The sequence below is a fragment of the Phyllostomus discolor genome, chromosome 1 (genome assembly GCF_004126475.2).
Source record: "Phyllostomus discolor isolate MPI-MPIP mPhyDis1 chromosome 1, mPhyDis1.pri.v3, whole genome shotgun sequence".
Taxonomy (NCBI): domain Eukaryota; kingdom Metazoa; phylum Chordata; class Mammalia; order Chiroptera; family Phyllostomidae; genus Phyllostomus; species Phyllostomus discolor.
In genome coordinates, this window is record NC_040903.2 from 38,605,917 (window position 1) to 38,624,718 (window position 18,802).

An 18,802-nucleotide genomic window follows, 5' to 3' on the forward strand; every position below is an offset into this window, starting at 1 on the left:
GGCTGTAACTATTGATTGTGCAAAATAATTACCCTCAGGGTGGTTGTTCCTCCAGGCAGTTATGAGTTATCCAGAATTCGTCCCATGAGATCATAATTGCAAGTTCTCAGGATCCCTTTGCTGCCCCTCCCCCTGCCCTATGAGACCCTCCCAGAGTGGCACTTTGCATGCCTACACATACCAGAGAGGAAGGCAGACAAAAGGTTTGATGCCTGGCAGTACTATATAAGGAAGAGGAGAAGGCAAATTGAAGTGTGAGTTCAGCTACAAGGATGGATCATAGTTTATTTATTTTTTCTTTTTCTTTTAAAAATAGATTTGAGAGAGGGACAAAGACAAAAGAGATTCAACACACACAGAGCTCTGATTACCCGCCAAGGGCATTTTGGTTTCTGACAGTAACGTACATTTTTGTAATTACTGTGGAGTAGTTCAGCCTTTTCACTTTCACTTCATTGAATAACTCCTTGGGTTTGTTATTATTGTTCTGCTCATTTAGCAGAGGGACAGACAACGGAAGGGATAAATTGAATTGCCTTAAATCACACAGCTACAAGCTGAAGATGGAAAGCCCGGTGTGCATGGAATTTTTTTATTGTGTATATCGCTCTATTAGGATAGTGATAAAACTATTTCAACTAGATTCCTTCAGTCTTCTGTACAATAATGCAGTAGAGGAAGCAGAAATAATTGTGGTTTCAACTCAGAAAGCCAATAGCAATATAGGTTCTGGTTCCCTCTTCTCCCTTTGAAATGAAGCTACTAACATCTGGCCAGCATTGTTGTTGGTGTTAAAAATTCATCAGGGATACAGAAAAGTTCAACTAACATGTAACTACTTTAATACAATTCCTATCTCATTTGGGTTCTTGTATTTCAACACATCTACATATAAATACAAGTAATCTCATAATTTATAATTGGAAACTAAATGTCAGAGAATAATGTCTAGGTCTGCTGATCTATTAAATAGTTGAATTAATAAATTATAGTTCACCCTTAAGAATATGGGTTAGCAACCATATTTATTAAAAATAGGGTTTTTATTCATCTGTAATCTCATCTTCAACAATAGATTCCATTTCACATGTATAAATTTATTTTTATGTTAACCATGCATGATACATGTTTAAGATTAATGCTTACCGTGGCTTAACTACAATAACTATATTATTTCATATTATTAAAAAGATTAAATCAAATTTCTAATGTCTTTTTATTAACCTAAATTTTAAGAGTAATGAAAAGTTTAATGAAGATAAAAATATTCAGACTGCTATATAAAAACTGTACTAGTGAGATATTCCCAAGAAAATTTTAAAGATATGTAAAAATATAATTATTTTTCTATATGAGAGAATGAGCTAAGAGGTAAACATAGAACTTGTAATTGTTAAGAAGTTTGAGAATGGATATGACAGAGTAGTATACATACTCTAAACCCTGGACTATTATATACTGTGTTATCTGATAAACTATTGAAACTTTTTCTTAGTTTCTTTGTAAATGTTAATGATGATTCTTGATACACAAACGCATGTATACACAAAAGTATTCACAGATATCGATAGACAGTAAAATCCTTATCTTATGAAAATGAAAACATTTAAAAAACATTTAATTGTTCATGGTTATCAATAGATTATATTTCTATAACTCAATTAGGTATTATTCTGGCCTGCAGAAATGTTAATTGAGATTACATTTATGACAGATTACTGAAAGGGAAAAAGAAAAGCAAAGAAGCATGATATGAAAGGAAATTGAATAATTTTCCAATAGTGATAATACTTGCTTAGTAGAAAAGAGTGGTTATTTATTAAGAATGAATAAAAGTGTTTCAAGTTTTGTGTGTATTAGGGATGTGTTAGTGAATGTTTTAAAATTACATACCTATTTATTTTGAGTTGGTAATGTACGATTGTGTTATAAATTGTGAAAATTTTTGAAAGGTATGTAAGGGAGAAAAGAACTATCAAACTTCCCTTTTCCTACACAGTCAGAGGTTACTACTGTTATTTATTTCTTATGTTTCTTCACAGAGAAATTACATACATGCATATAATTTTTATATATTCTTTTGTCTTTTCTTTGCCATATTATTTATGAAATATTTTTCTCTATTGTTACACATAGAGCTACTTCATTCTTTTCAATGGATACATGCCTTTTCTTTATGTGGGTGTATTGTGTTTAACATACTAAATATTCTATTGGTGCACAGTTAGTTTGCTTCCCTCCTTTTGTTATTATAAGTCAGGTTGCAATGAATATAGTTATACAAACCACATTTTGTACACTAAGTGTATAACTATGATAAACATCCAACAATAGAATTATTAGGTAAAAGTGAATATGCATTTTTAATTTTGATAGTTTTCAATTTCTCCCCATAAAGATCTGTCAATTTATAGTCTCATCCAGAATGTTTTAGTCTGGGGGCATCTTTGAAACCTTAAGTCCTGGAAGAGCACATATAATTTGTACTTAAGATTGAATTGTATTATATATGTACAATCTGTCATTATAAGTGATAATGTCTGTTTGATCTATATGAATTTCATCCTACATGACCTCCCACCTGTCTTTTAGTCTAACCCTTAGCAAAAATTGTTTAAATGGAAATTTATGGAACTTTAGAAATGAGAAATGCACATGAAATAGACACTTTTTAGATGGCTAAACAGTCTGGCATGCCTCTCATCCAGACTTGTTCTGAGGAAAAATTATATATATATATAATTATATGATATATAATCTTTCTAAAACATGCTCCATCTTTACTTAGGTTTCAATTCCAAGTAAATAATTTCACCTGGCCAACTCTATCATCTTTCAAGTCAACAGTAAAAAGCCTTTTGATTAAGGAGGCCTTCTTTTGTCTTACTGAAGACAAATGTATTTGCTCTATGTACTCTGCATCCTCCCACTACACAGTACCATACCCAACCACAGCTTCATCTTATTTGAAGTTACTTACTTGAAGTATTTATTTGAAGTTACACTTCTCAATTACACTACTCAATTACTTATTTGAAGTTACACTTCTCCACCAACCCAAAAGATCCACGAGTGAAGTGGCTTTGTATTCGTGCACTGTGGTGTACTCAGTGGCCATCTGAGTTTATGTTCAAAATATATGTGCTGGATAAATAAAGCTAGCCAACTATATTACTATGTACCAGAAGCAGAATATTCTACAAAGATGATAGATAGATGGATGATAGATAGATGATAGATAGATAGTCAATAGATCACAAATATGTATTTTATGACCCCATTATAAGATGTGATTTTTACTATTATTACCATTTATAGATGAAGAAACTGAGGAAGAGAGAAATTAAGTGGCTTGCTCAAGATCACACACGCAATAAGTGACAGAGCTTGAATGGGAACTAGGCAATCTGACTTCAGGGCCTGAACTCTCAGCCAATGCAAGGAGCAATGTATGTTCAGTAGTTTTGGTAGGGGAACTCAAGAATTAAAGATTTTAGCTTCAATCATATTTATAGGCTTATGAAATATGCAGAGATACATGCAGGCATGTGGAAAGCTGTTGTTCCAGGGGCTGGAATGCATGACCTACATGACTCCAAAGGTTCACAGGCAATTCAACCTTTGTGCCCCAGGAGGTCTGCAAGTGATGGAAATGGTATCTGAGCCATTGTGTTCCAGGGTAAGAATGTCTGGTGGCTGCACCGGACTGCAAATCTTATACTATTAACCTGTTTTTCAAACCCCTTACCCACAGTTCCTTCTCTTTATAAAAAGGACAGTTTGAGATGAGACGTTAGAGGGTTTTTAAAGGTATAAAACCCTTATCACCAGTGTCTGAATAAAGTGCTCATATAAATTCAGTCCTAATTATTGGATCTAGTAGTGGCAGGCAGCATGAATGTCAACTTTTCTAATTTTGGTTTTATTATTTATGAGAATGTGAGAAAGGGTGTTTGTACCAAGAAAGTGACTCAGACCAACAGTAAATTGAAAAAGAGGAAGAAGAAGAGGAAGAGGAGAAGGAGAAGAAGAAGAAGAAGAAGAAAGAGAAGGAGAAGAAGAACAGGAGGAGGAAGAAGACGAAGGAGGAGAAAGAAGAAAGAGAAGAAGTGAAGGGAAGGGAAGGAAAGAGAAAAGGAAAGAAAGAAAAATACATGAGGAAGAAAGAATAAAATATATGTTTGAAAAATATAACACAAATACATGATTGCAACTTAATGTATAATTAATGTTCTCAGTTTTATTTTATAGCATTATATAGGTTTCCCTTATTTATTGTAGATCTAAATTCAGAGAAAGGCACATTTTTATTCAGTGAAAGGAGCACTTTATTATTTGTTTTTCAGTGTTTTTCAGTCACATGAAACATTTCCTTTTATCATTCTGCTTGAGGTGCCCAGGCATGCCTCATGAAAAATCAGCTTTCAGCATCCTCTGGGACTTCATAAAACTCATTCTCTATTCTTCTCCTTGAGTTTTAGGCCTGCAGTAGCTCAACATGATGTTTTTTAAAAGGTGGACTCCTACTAAGATCACATCTGTTCAAATCACTTTTTGTTTGTTTCGAAGTTACTAAAGATAAAATATTTGAATATGAATTAATACTCACAATATGTATTTAATATGCACTTTAAAATCAATATGTATTTCTTTGCACTTTAGAATTCTTATTTAAATTTATTATTAAAGTATTAATATAAGAAACATCCAAATCTATGAGAACTTTTATGAGTCTTTTTGAGCCAAAGTTACAATAATTTGTGGGAAGCAAAATCTCAAAAGATTTAGAAAATGCTCTAGAGGATGGAAGTTTTACTACTTATTTTATATATTACAATTAATGGAGGAAGCTTAAGGGGTTTACATGAAATTCACTGGTTACAGATTTTAGAGAGGTGGGAGAAAACAAAGCAGGAAAACCTATGGGATTGTATAAAAAGTAAAATGAATAAACACATTATTCTTTTAAATAGGCAGGCACAGATTACTTAACAGCAGACAATTAATGCAATCACAATAACAATAAGGAGCTCTATGATATCCTGCTCTGGGAGAAATTGTGCCCTCAGGGGTTTGGAAAAAGTAAATTACTCTGACATTCCAAAGGTTTGTTATCAAAGATTCGAAAAGACAACAGACAGGCTCAGTTAAGGAATGACCTTTGTCGGTGAAGAAACTGGGCCAGGATATGACTGCTTGTCATTACCTGCTTTTAGTTTGAAGGTTTTAATTTCAGATCGTCCTTTGTGGTTACTTTAGGTCCCTGAGTTTGTGAAGCTCACCATGCAGTCTTTCCCTGTGTTTGTCAGGTTTTGTTTTTGGTCGCTTTTTCATCTGCAAAAGTCCTTTAGATACCTATTTTTAAATGCTTCTCTCTCTTTCTCCCTCTCTCTTTCATTCTCTGGCTCCATATGTGTATATGTCTGTGTGTGTGTGTGTGTGTGTGTATACACATATATATGTATATATAAATACGCATATATATGTATATATAAATGTATATATACACACACACACATATATAGAGAGAGATCACAACTGTAGACTAAAATTTATTAGTTAGCTAATATTAATAAAAATCAAGGGAAAAGGAAATTGTGGAAAATCAATAGAGCTGAGAACTACTTAATAACTTAAATACAAAGCCTGTCCAGAAAATATCCAATCATGGGATATGAAAAAAGAAAGGACATTTTTTGAAGAAGAGACAAGAGACCAGAAACATTGTACATAAGACAATGAGACCTTAGTCCCCTTCAAAGTAGGCACATTGGGACCTCACAAGTTCTCTTGCTCACTATCAACTGCCTTGTCATGTATTCCTGAATATCATCAATGATCTGAAATCTCTTCCCTCTCAAAGGTGATTTTAGTTATGATAAATCATAACTGAGATAAATCACCCTGAGAGTCACAGGGTATCAAATCTGGGCTATAAGGAGACTAGGTTACCTGGGGTACTTGATACCTCACCAAAAACTGCACATGTGATTCATGAATGGTGAATTGTCATGATGAACCTGCCAATCATCAGTTGCTTATAGCCACAGCCTTCTGAATCATTTAAATAGTTTCCAAAGAAAAATGTTCAAGCTTAATGCAAAATATAATGCAGATCCACTGCTCTACTCGCTCAGTCATTTTGAATGTGATGGCCACGTGCTCACTCAGCAGTGTCTACTGCCCCTATTGACTAGCACAGTGAAGTTTTTTTGTTCTTGCATAAGCATTCCAGTCCACTCTTCTTGGCTGCCAGGTTATATAAATGTCACACAAACTATTCTTGTCATATTAACGAGGGGAAAACTTTTTTCCAGGCAGACCTTGTATATTTGTGCTATAAAATAAGTTTTCTACATTTAAGAAGCAAATGGAACATTAAATTAAAATACCTAAAGGATATAACTTTATTTTTTCCTATATTTCCTTTACATTTTTACCTACTATTTAAACTTAGACTTTGTTTTATATAATAATTATTTTATAAGTAAAAGTTATAAATGTATTCTAGGGAATTCTAGTGAACTATTTTAAATAAGTAGTCAGTTTATAATTTATCTAAAATGGGAAGTAAATACTGGTACTAAAGTGGAAATGTAGCTGGGTAGCATGGGATTGGGCCCTTGTCACCATTCATAGGCATACCACAGAGATATGTATGAAAGAAAATAAGTTTTTATTAACAAGGTTCCTGATATGAGGGAGCTGAGAACACACCTGCTGAACTGACTGAGTTGACCTCTCCCTCAAAGCATAGAAAGCCAGTCACCTCTAGAAAGACTGAAGTCCAAATCCAACTCTAGAAGATCCCCATTATATCTTATCTGTAGCCCAAGGTTGTTACTTGAATGAGTCTCCATCTCTCTATGTCCCTCTGGTGCCAGAGTCACCATCACCTCACAGCAGCTCTATCTCTGCTCTCTCTCTCCAGGTGTCTGTGGTACACTGCCAGATCAATCCAGATGGCCATGCAGGGGAAGCTGCATTTGCAGGGAACTTCCCAGCTCATGTTTCAATGTGTGCTGCTTTTAGGGAGAGAGAGTGGAAGCAGTCCAGGATCCCAGAATCCCATGTACTCCAGAACCTGGGAATGTCCAGCTTTTCAACCAATGAGGGCCAGTGTCAGCCATATTTACCCTTCTTCCAGTCAACATGTTTTGCAAGGAGGCAAAGTCTGGAACCATGCATGTTTGTAAAATCTTCCTTCTGCTGAGTAAAGAGCTGGTTGTCTGTCCTGGGCAATTGCCTTCCTTTGAGGCCTCTCCCTTCCCAAAAAGAGTGAGCTGCCTTTAATATGCAATTCTGCTTTGGGTGTTTTTTCCTTGCCCCCTGCCTTCTCCAGTGACACTGTTACAGAAATATTCACATATTGTTTGATATTCATCCAATATTGTGACAGTTAGACTAGTATGAATTTTTATTCCATGTATTAAGCATGTGACTAATAGGCATCTCTGCACCAAAATTCATTCTCCTCCTCACTCACATAAATAGAAGTACCAATCACATGGCTGCCCTATGATATTACATTTTGGAATCTCTCAGTTATGTGAACCTGTTAAAAATTATTCTCTTGTTAAAATGCTAAGAAAGAGTTTTTAAAAAATTTCTATTGCAATAAGAGAATGGCAAGAAAAGAGAATAAGAAGAAAAACAGATTCAGCTCTAAATACAAAAAAAAATAATGGGGGGGTGTTGGTTATAGCCAAGGAACAGGGTGAGAAGGTCAGTGGATGGAAAATTACTGCAGACCCACAGACTGCACAATTAAAATACAAATGATCCTCCAAGACTGACAGGAAACAGGTTCAATATGAGGAGCCCTGCAATGACAGGGCACTTGGTTTTGAATAGGGCAATAACAAAGTGGGGAAAAAACCAAACCCACAACCCTAAAACACTCTGCTGTGGGTATTACATAATAGAAATGTACAACGGGGATACTGTACCAACCTTTCACTGGCAAAGATGTGTTCATTAAGTGAAAGCAACCAAAGGGTTTGTGTTTTGTGTGTGTGTCCTGATTTGTTTTGGTTATTTATTTTTGTGGTACTAGCAGTTTATCTACCCTCTTAACAATTTTTTGAGTGCATGATACCATACTGTTAACTACAGACACTCTACAACAGGTCTATATTTTCACCAATATGTCCCTAGAGCAAGGGACATAAAGGAAAGAAAAACAAATGGGATCTCATCAAAATAAAAAGCTTCTGCACGGCTGAAGAAAACAGCATTAAAATGAAAAGAGAACTAATTGTATGGGAAAGCATATTTTCCAATGATACCTGGGACAAGGGTTTGATTTCCAAAATAAATAAAGGGTTTGTGTTTTAAGATGTAAGCTAAATGAAACAATTGATTGAAGATATTTCTACCTTAAGAAAAATCCCTGCCTTCCTCTTCTCTGGGTTTCACCTGAAAACATCAGATTATCTTTATTCCTCCTAACTATACACTTGGAAACAATCAGTAGTAAAATAAAAGGAATAAAAAGACACCCCTAAAAAACCATGCTTCCCAAGACATGATGTCGAGCTCCCCACCCTTCAGTGCAACTGCCTGGTTAGAAATAGGGCCTGGAAGGCAGTGAGTGAAAAGCTACCCAGCTGTGCTTGTATGAGTCATGGCCAACTCTACCACACAAGTTAATTTTGGAAGAATTTCAACTATTTACTCATATATTTTGCTCCTTTTTTTCTTCTCCTTCTGGTATACCAAATATTTGTATGTTACATCTTGTGTTGACAGGTCTACAAACTCACCATGCTTTCCTTATTTCTGTGTAGCCCATTAAAGACATTTTGGAGTAAAGCATTCTTTTGATTTTCTCAAAGTGATTCCATCTCTCTGCTGACACATCTGTACTTACATGCTACTATTTTTTTGCTTCAGAGACCTTAACATACTAACCATAGTTAGTTTATATTCCTTGTTTGACAATTAAAAAACTGTTATGCATATAAAAGTACGGTTCTGATACCTACTTTGTTCAAATTCTGACTCTTAGCTTCCTCTGTAATTTTTGTTGAAAGCTATCAGGTAATAAAAAAGGTGTGATATTTTATATCAATCTTTCTAGGACTTCACAATGTTTATTGATTATTGTAGGCATGTGTGCCAGAGGTTTCAAATCTTTTGCTGTCCTGGATTTTAGCTTCTCTGTTGTGTTCTGGCTTCTATAATGACTCCTTATTAAATAGTTTCTGTGTCTCACTGCTATTTCATCAGTAAAACACTGTTATTATAGTAGAACCCTGGTAGCATAGTGCTAAGTTATGTGGGAAGGAAAATATTTTATAATTTTATGATCAAACTTCAATGTTTTAGTTGGGCTTGTCTAAGGCTGGTATCTTAGGGTTGTTATCTTCACACGCATCATAACTTTTTTTTGTTTGTTTGTTTGTTTTGTTTTCAGCTTTGGTGAAAACAATAGAGGATGCTGAATTCAGAGAAATGCCCTTAGCTTACATGTGATAAGGATCTGACAAGGTATTTTTACGCAGAGAATGGGCAGTTTTATGATGAACTATCAGGGTGTATTTCAATATGGGTATTTTTCCCCCAAATTAATAATTTTCTAACAATTAAATGTTTCAAAGGGAAGATTCCTCATCAAAGAACTTGATTGCCCATATCTTCATCTGAATTTCAATTTAATTGTGCATTTCTTTTTCTAAAGTTGTTTTGATTCTGGATAGCTAGTTTACCTGGATGTTAAGGTAATAAGTCTTTTTGGTTTATTGACTAAGGATGGTTCACACAAATACAGATGAAGTAGAAAACTTTCCTCTAATGTCTGTTCTTTTAGAGATAAATAAAACTGTGAGATGAAGTACACTCATTGCTACCTTCATAAGCCTCTCTACTTTGCTAAATGACAACACCACCTCTTCAATTGTGCATGAAATCTGATTTAAGGAGTCAGAATTCTGTGAGAAAATAATATCTTTCAAGAATCAGGATGACTTTTTTTCTGCCTAGAATTGTAACTCTCAAAAAGCATGCACCACTTATCACCTATATCAGGATGTTTAAATTCTTTTGGAGAAAGATGTAGAAATATGCATTGATTATAACTTTCCAAGTAATTCTTATGTATACTAAATTTGTAGTACCTTTGGTCTCAGATAACACATTCCCTCATTCTGTTCCAAAGACTTCAACTTAACAATAGCCTAGATCTTTCTTTTTATCAATTTTGAAAAACACAAAGAGTTGAGCTTTTATGACACAAGATGGTACAATTGCTCTTATATCACTTGACTGTTCATATCCATGGTGTTTGGGGTTTATCCTGAATACATATATATCACATGAAATGATTTACAGTCTTTATGTACCTTTTACTTCTTGTTTTGGTTGTCCTGGTAAGCATTACAGTACCACTATGGATTTGAAGCCACAGTCTAAGTGGTTGGGGTTCTAATATACTGTTTTCATCTCTCTTTTTTCACTGGAGAAATTGCCCTGGTTACTAATAAGTTCAGCTGCTAGCTAGAAACCTATTCTAAAAAAGGATTTCAAAGAAACTTCTGACAAATCTTTTTTTTTCAAATTCCATTTTTGCTTATAGTGATATCCTATGCAACATATTGTTACTTCTCAAATACTGAAATTAGCTAACATCATTTCTGAGTGCATCACACCCTTTGGTTGCCAACTAACACAGTGCTTGCTCCTGCTTGCAAAGGTTAAATCTATAGCTATTTTCAGTCCCATGTGTGCCTGGTCTAAGTTTCTCCCACTTTCACTGGCCCTGGCTTCTGTCTACCCAGCAAAACTCTTGGTAGGAATTGCAATCATTTTGACAGTCAATCTTCCAGATAAATATAAATTGGGAAAACTAGATTCCCATTTAGTATACAAAATGTATCTTTGTTGGGAAACAAGGAGTTTCTCGTATACATTTTATGTAAATTGCTATGAAATAAAATAGGAATATAATAAAAATAGGAATATGATAGAAAATATGATAAAATAATTTATCATATATTTTACTTTTTATGTATGTTTTACATATTTTAATGTATTTGCATATTTATGTATTTTAATATATGTTCATATGTTGTGCATACAAAATTATTGGATATAATTTAATTGGAGGGAATCGACTTTTTAGACAATTTTTGAGCCTGTTCTTTGTGTTACTTGTGGTCATAATGACAAGAGATGTGCATATATAAGACACATACATTTTTTGTAGTAACTTGCTACATTCCTTTTTTTAAAAGACTTTTACTTAATTTTAGACAGAGGGAAAGGGAGAAAGAGAAGGAAGAAGCACTGGCATGTGGTTGCCTCTCAGATGCCCTCCAGCAGGGACCTGGTCCAAAACCCAAGCATGTACCCTGACTGGGAATCAAACCAGTGACCCTTTGGTTCATAGGCCAGCACTCAATCCACTGAGCCAAACCAGCCAGGGCAGTGACTTGCAGTATTCTTATACTAATGAGATGATATAAGATATTTTTCTAATGAGATTAAGCAGTTCTACAATAAAATTTTAGATAATTTTAATATTTATTTTAAGTATACACAAAGAAGCAAAGTATTATAAGCAAATAATTCCCCATATTCTCACTCATCTCTGTAAATAATAAGAAAACAGATTGTATTTAATATCTAATCAGGTGTCCTGACCTGAACTCACTAACCAGGATTATAAGATATATATTCCCAGAATTATAAAATTACATAACTGTTACAAATATATTTAACCAAAATTATCTTAAATTGTAATTATTGTCATCTGGTATCCTTTTATCTAAAAATAAAATATTTTAGTAGTGTAATTTAAATAGAAAAATATGAATAGTATAAATGTATTTGCTTCTCAATTCAAGAAGAATTTATGAATTCTAAGTTTATATGACTTCCTGAATAAAAGGAATCTACAATTTTAGGTGTCTTTAGAGGAATGCCAGAGACTTTTCTTGCATACATCAGTGATGACTGGCTAGTCAGCGGCTTATTATTAGTAGAATTTTATTTTTAAATTAGGCTAATAAGAGTTGACTGATGTCTGCTTGCGCACATTCTTAAGTGGTAATCAGTATAGAATTACTCGTTGGTAGAGGCTTATGTCATAAGCTGACTGTCTAAATGATGAATATGTAATGAAATTAAACAGAATTGAGACAGATGGTTCTAACTTTTGATAAATGTGCATTTCTTCATAATTAGATAATAAGTCTGTTGCCTGGAAGATCAATTGGGACATAATAACTTTGAAAACTGCATCATTTCATTGTTTGGCAGTTATGAGACATGGTAAAAAGCATATTCCATTTTAATTCACTTAAAATATTGCTTATTGTCTTCCTAAGCTCTTGATTAAAATTGGAAAAACAAATATTGTCATTTTGCATACTTGTCATATAAAATTGTTTATTTTGTTATGTAGACTTTAGGAATTCATTTCAAAACAAAATTTAGTAGATTAATGTCTTCTCCTGGGTAAGAGAGAGGAAATAAAACATTTAAAATATTTTAAGTCAAATAATACATTAATGGGACAGAAAAAGTGAGTAACACTACACAATTTATCTGAAATGCTTTATTTTTTCTACATTTTAATGAAGTAAATACAGATAAGCATGCTTGTTTTTCTGGGAAGTTGCTTGGGTATCTGATATGTTTGTATTTGCTTTTCTATTCTTATTAAGACCATAGCTTATTCCTAGTGCCCACTCCCAATGTCTGCTAGAGGAGGCTTTGGCATATGGCTAATGAGCAGACAAAGAAAGCCAGACAAATCCCCAGATCAAGAAAAGATGACCCATTTGAACACTTAGCACTCTCCTTGAGAAAGCAAAAAGCAGAGTGTCGGCACTTGGACTGTGTGGCAGGATCAAGAAAGCACACAATGTTAAGAATTTTGCCACAGAGAGAGCAAAAGGAGTGAAACACACTTATCCACAGAAAGTCTGTGAAAGCTAAGAATTCTGAGTACAGATGATAAAGGTAATTCTGTCCCAAAGTCTGAGGAGGTGACTATAACTTCAGTGATGAAGACAGCAATGTAAGACTTCAAGGAACATGAAAATTCAAAGAAACATGTCACTTGCCAAAGGATCAAAATCACTTCTGATAAATAACCCCAAACAGCTGAGATCTGCATGTGAGCTATGAGAAAACACAGAAAGACAATTTAACAAAATCAGGAAAACAATATTTTAACATAATGTGAAGTCTAACAGAGATAGAACTATATATTTAAAAAAGAATAAATTTTGAAAACGAAGAATCCAGTGAATGAAAACTGCAATAGAATACTTAGCATCTGATGGACCAAGCAGAAGAATCTGTGAAGTAAAGAGACTGTTGAAATTATTCAATAAAAGGATAACGGACAAACAAAAGAGTGAAAAATCATGCAGAAAGCCTATGTGAACAATGACAAGCCATCAAGAGAAACAATATACAAATTTTTGGAGCAACAGAAGAACAAGAGAAAACAAAACAGAAAGCTTATTTAAAGAATTAATAGCTGAGAACTTCCCAAATCTTGGGAGAGATTTGGACATTCAAGGTCTTCAAATAAATTCAGTTTAAAAAGATCTTCTCCAGGTCACCTTATAATAAAACTTTCAAAAATCAAAAATAAAGAGATAATCTTAAAAGCAGCAAGAGAAGTTAGTTACTTACAAGGAACCTCCCCCTGCCCCTTTGAGGCTATCAGTAGATTTCTCAGCAGAAACAATTCAAGCCAAGAGAGAGTGAGAAACTCTCTCAAAGGAAACACACAAACACACACACACAAAGGAAAACACACACACACACACACAAAAACAAAAGCTAACCAAGAACATGTTATCTGGCAACATTTTTCTTTAGAAATGAAGGCCAGTAAAGACATCCCAGACAAACCAAAACTGAGGGACTTCAGCATCACTAGACTTGACTTAAACAAAATGCTGAAAAGAGTTTTTCCAGCAGAAATCAAAGGACACTAGTAACTTGAAAATCTACAACATGCTGCAGAGATAAGTAGAGTCAAACTCAGAATACTCTAATACACTATTGCACTAATAATGTAATATATTAGTGTATTAATTACTCAACTCCATTAAAAATGGTTAAAGGACAAAAGTATTAAAATTCCTTTAGCTATGATAACATGTTAATAATAAAGCATAAACAGAGGTACATTTTGGCATCAAAAACCTAAGAGTTGATGGAGTAAAGGGGTAGAATGCATGCAATTAACACTGAGTTGTCATCAGTGTAAAATAGACCATTATATCTATAAGATGTTTTATGTAAGCCCCATAGTAACTCAGAGCAACAACTCACAGTTGGAGACATTGGTAAAGGGATACAAACTTTCAAGTATAAGATGAATATGTTCTGAGGATCTGAGGTACAACGTGGTTACTATAATTAACAATATCGTATTAAGTACTTAAAAGTTTTTAAGAGAGTAAATCTCAAATGTTAAAGGTAATTTTGTTAGGTAATGAAGGTGTTAACTAACCTTGTTTGTTAATCATTGTGTAATATGTAACTGTTCAAATCATTACTTCTTAAACTTTAAACAATGTTTTATGCCGATTATATGTCAATGAAGCTGGGACGATAGGGAAGGGAGTGGAGAGGAAAAGAAACATCACTAATCCACTAAGCATTTTTCTTTCATGTAAATTATAAATATTCAATTTAATAAATAATTATAATAAATATTTTTGACAGACAGAAATACAGTGAAGAAAGACAGAGATGAATATCGCCTAAAACCTGTCCTAAAGGAGATTACGATGCAGTGAAAGTGTAGAAACATAAGTATGACAAGAAAATATTCATGAAAAGAGAAAACATGGATTAAATTAATTTGGTAAAGGTCCTTTGGAATGCTTCCATATGAACTAAAAGAGAATAAACTGTGAGTTTCAGACAAAGACAAAACTCCTTTTGTTGAAATATGTTTACTGTGGTCCTGGCTGGTGTGGCTCAGTGGATTGAACTCCAGCCTGAGAACCAAAGGGTCACCATTCAATTTCCAATCAGGGCACATGCCTGGGTTGCAGGCCAGGTGCCCAGTAGGGAGTGTGGGAAAGGCAATCACACATTGATGCTTCTCTCCCTCTCTTTCTCTCTTCCTTTCCCTCTGTCTAAAAATAGATAAACAAAATCTTTTTAAAAAAGAAAGATGTTTACTGATTGACTATGACAAATCCTTTCATAGTTTTAGAGTCCAGACTTGACGATGATATTATATATTAATGGAAAGTAATAGTAAATTATTATTTCACTAGCTAGGTGATCCTGGCCTCATCATTCCTTCTTTGGGGACCACAGTTTCCTTAAATTTAAATCAATAAATAACAAGTGCTGGCAAAGTTGTAGAGAAAAAGGAACCCTAGTGCACTGTGGGTGGGAATGCAGACTGGTGTAGCCACTGTGGTAAACAGTGTGGAATTTATGCAGAAAACTAAAAATGGAACTGCCTTTTAACCCAGCAATTCCAGTGCTGGGATTATACCCCAAGAATCCTGAAACATCAATTCAAAGGAACCTATGCACCCCAATGTTCATAGCAACACAATTTACAATAGCCAAGTGCTGGAAGCAACCTAAGTTCCCATCAGTAAATAACTGGAACAAAAATCTGTGGTACATTTACACAATGGAATTCTATGCAACAGAAAGGAAGAAGGAGCTCCTACCCTTCTTAACAGCATGGATGGAACTGGAGAGCATTATGCTAAGTGAAATAAGTCAGGTAATAAAAGACAAATGCCATGTTATCTCACCTCTAAGTGAACCTAATCAACAAAACAAATAAGCATGCAAAATAGAAAGAGCCATGGAAATAAAGAACAAATTTACAGTGACCAGAGCAGAGGGGAAGGGGAAGGAGTTTAATGGGGGAAAGAAGCAGCAGGGTCAAGTCAAAGAACACATATATAGGACCCAAGGACAAAGACAATGGATGGGGGGAGGATTGAAACTGGAAGGTGGGGAGTGGGCAATGTAGGGGAGAATAATGGGGGTAAATAGTGGCAAGTGCAAGTGAACAACAATAAAAAAATTTAAAAAATGTAATATGATATAATATTAGCATAACATTTATGTTAAAAATTAACCTAGTATTAGTAGGTTGGCATCATAAGATTGTAAGAAGCAAATTAAGTAATATACTCTAAATACTCTAAAGTAACAATTAAGGATAATAAAATAATAATTTCAAAAATGAATACATAAATGGAGTTCTACCAATGGTTCAATGGAAACAAAAACTTTAAATTTTATTTTGTGTGCTACATTATTTCAAATACTCATATTTGTTGAAGATACAGTCTTAAATGTTAATTATGATCTTCCTTATTTTTATTTCAATGATTATTTATCTGTAAATTTAATTTAAAATAGTCCATGATTTTATGTTTTTTGCTTTATAGCTCAGTGTAATAATGTAACCTGAAATTGTGAAAGCACATGAAAAACATTTTTAAATGATAATGTGCACTTTTTTATTCAGATTTTTAAAAATTTACTTATCTTTAGAGAGAGGGGAAAGGAGAGAGAATGTGAGGGAGAGAAACATCAATGTATGGTTGCCTCTCACCCCAACTGGGGACCTGACCCACATCCCAGGCATGTGCCCTGACTGGGAATTGAACCTGTGACCTTTCAGTTTGCATACTGGCACTTGATCCACTGAGCCACACCAAACAGAGCATAATGTGTACATTTTTAAATTTAATTTTTAAGGTTTTATTTATTTTGAAACATTGCAAAGAGTTCTGTTAGCAGTATTTATCTGACTCTATTTTTTTAAGGCAGCTCTATAAGCAAGTTGAATTCATTATGTTTTTCTTTCTGTAACTTAAAAAAAATCTTTATTGTATTTCTTCTATTACCACTTAATCCCTTCATAACCTTTTAAAGTTTAAAGGGTTTTAAACAATTGAAAGTCAAGAGAGCACCCACTATATCATTTGATTCACAATTTTAATTCTATTGAGGAAGAAACTGGCATAGAGATGACATTTTAATAATTGAATGAATGAACTCCAAAATTAATTAATGATTAATGGAATAGATTCTCTATTTACTTCTTTTTAAAATATTTCAAAATTTTTTATGATTATCTATATATGGGTATTGCAAATATTTTGTTACAACCATGTTATGTACTTTGTAATTTGGTTGCTATTATTAATTATAATAATAGCTATATTATTCTTTAATTTAAATTATGTTTCTAGAATTCTCTCTGTTATATAGAAATATATCTTTTTGTTAATAGTAATCCAAATAGTGTGACTCTCATTAATCTAATCATTTATCTGGGGAGATTTGTGTTTTGTATTTTCTATGTCAACAATCATACATTTTGGACTATGAATATTTTATCTTTACTTCATATTCAATTTTAATATTTTCTTTCATTATGTTCTTCTTAAAAATTTATCTAAATAGCACTGGAGCTCACTGTTGGCATCAAGTTGGTGACAGCAAGTATAGTTCTGTTTCTAATCTTAAAGTAAAGGCTCAAATGTTCCACTAAGCTGTATAATGTTTGATATTTGTAAACTGTTGATAAATATGTCTTTTGAGTTAAAAAGTTTTCTTTCATTTCTAGTTTATATTTTTTCATCGATACCTGTTAAATATTATTTAACTTATTCTCTACATATACTGAAATTAAAATACATATTTTTCAGCCCAAATCAGTAATGTATTAAATTAAATGAATAGATTATATAATTGCCTTTATGCATATTTTATAATAACACCCTATTTAGATATCACATACCATCTTTTTTACTGCTGTTCAAGTGTCACATACTATCTTTGTATACATTGTTGATACTTCTCTTTCATATAAGTCTATCTAATTAAAGTATGTATTCTTTTATCAACTACGTTCCATGAATATATCATGTGCTCAAAATTGACTAAACTTCTTTAATTTATGGTAAATTGGTGACCATTTTTCCCTTTTTAAAGAGATATTTCTAACTTATACTATTGACATATTTAGAATGTACCAGGCACCAGGCTTCTGGCCTTGTCCTTGGAACTGGGTTATTTGTTTTAGCATAACCAGCATAAATTCTGTTATTCACATTTTAAATTTAAGGAAACTAAAAGCTAGAATACAAATGGAATTTTTCCATAATCATGTCAATATTACATATCAGAACCAAGGAATTTTGAGTCACAACACAACATTGCTTTTCATCATCAGTTTAAAAGATTTAAAAATGTTTCTTAAGTCATTTCCCAAAATTACTCTCAACAATTCATGATGTGATTGCTAAAAATTGACTTATATTTCAAAGGTTGTTACTTTAACAACTGTCTATATAACTTACAATAATAAACGGGGCTTTGGTGATTTCCTTTGGCAATAATTATTTAGATATTTGACACTTCATTCACAATATGGAATTAAAATTTCAATAATAAGACATTCCAAAGACAAGAGGAAAGACAATAACTCTCTAAATAACTACAAAAAAACTTTAGGTTTATGAACAATTGATTAAACAATATTAGCCCTAGCAAATTGTAGGTTTCAATTCTAATTACAAATAGTGTTTTATTAAAATACTTAGAGAAAGTTTGTTAAAGAAAATGATAGATTTTAAAGTTTTTAAACAGTGCTATTTAAGGTCTTCTCAAAAGGCTTATCATTATTTTAGATAAATCTTTGACTTAGTTGTTTTAATGTAACTAAAATAATAGCCATACTTTCCTGTTAACAAAGTAGAAGGCTTTACCTTGCACACATCACTTCATTATTTTGTAGATATTCATTATTCCATTTCGCCTTATTAGTACTTATCAA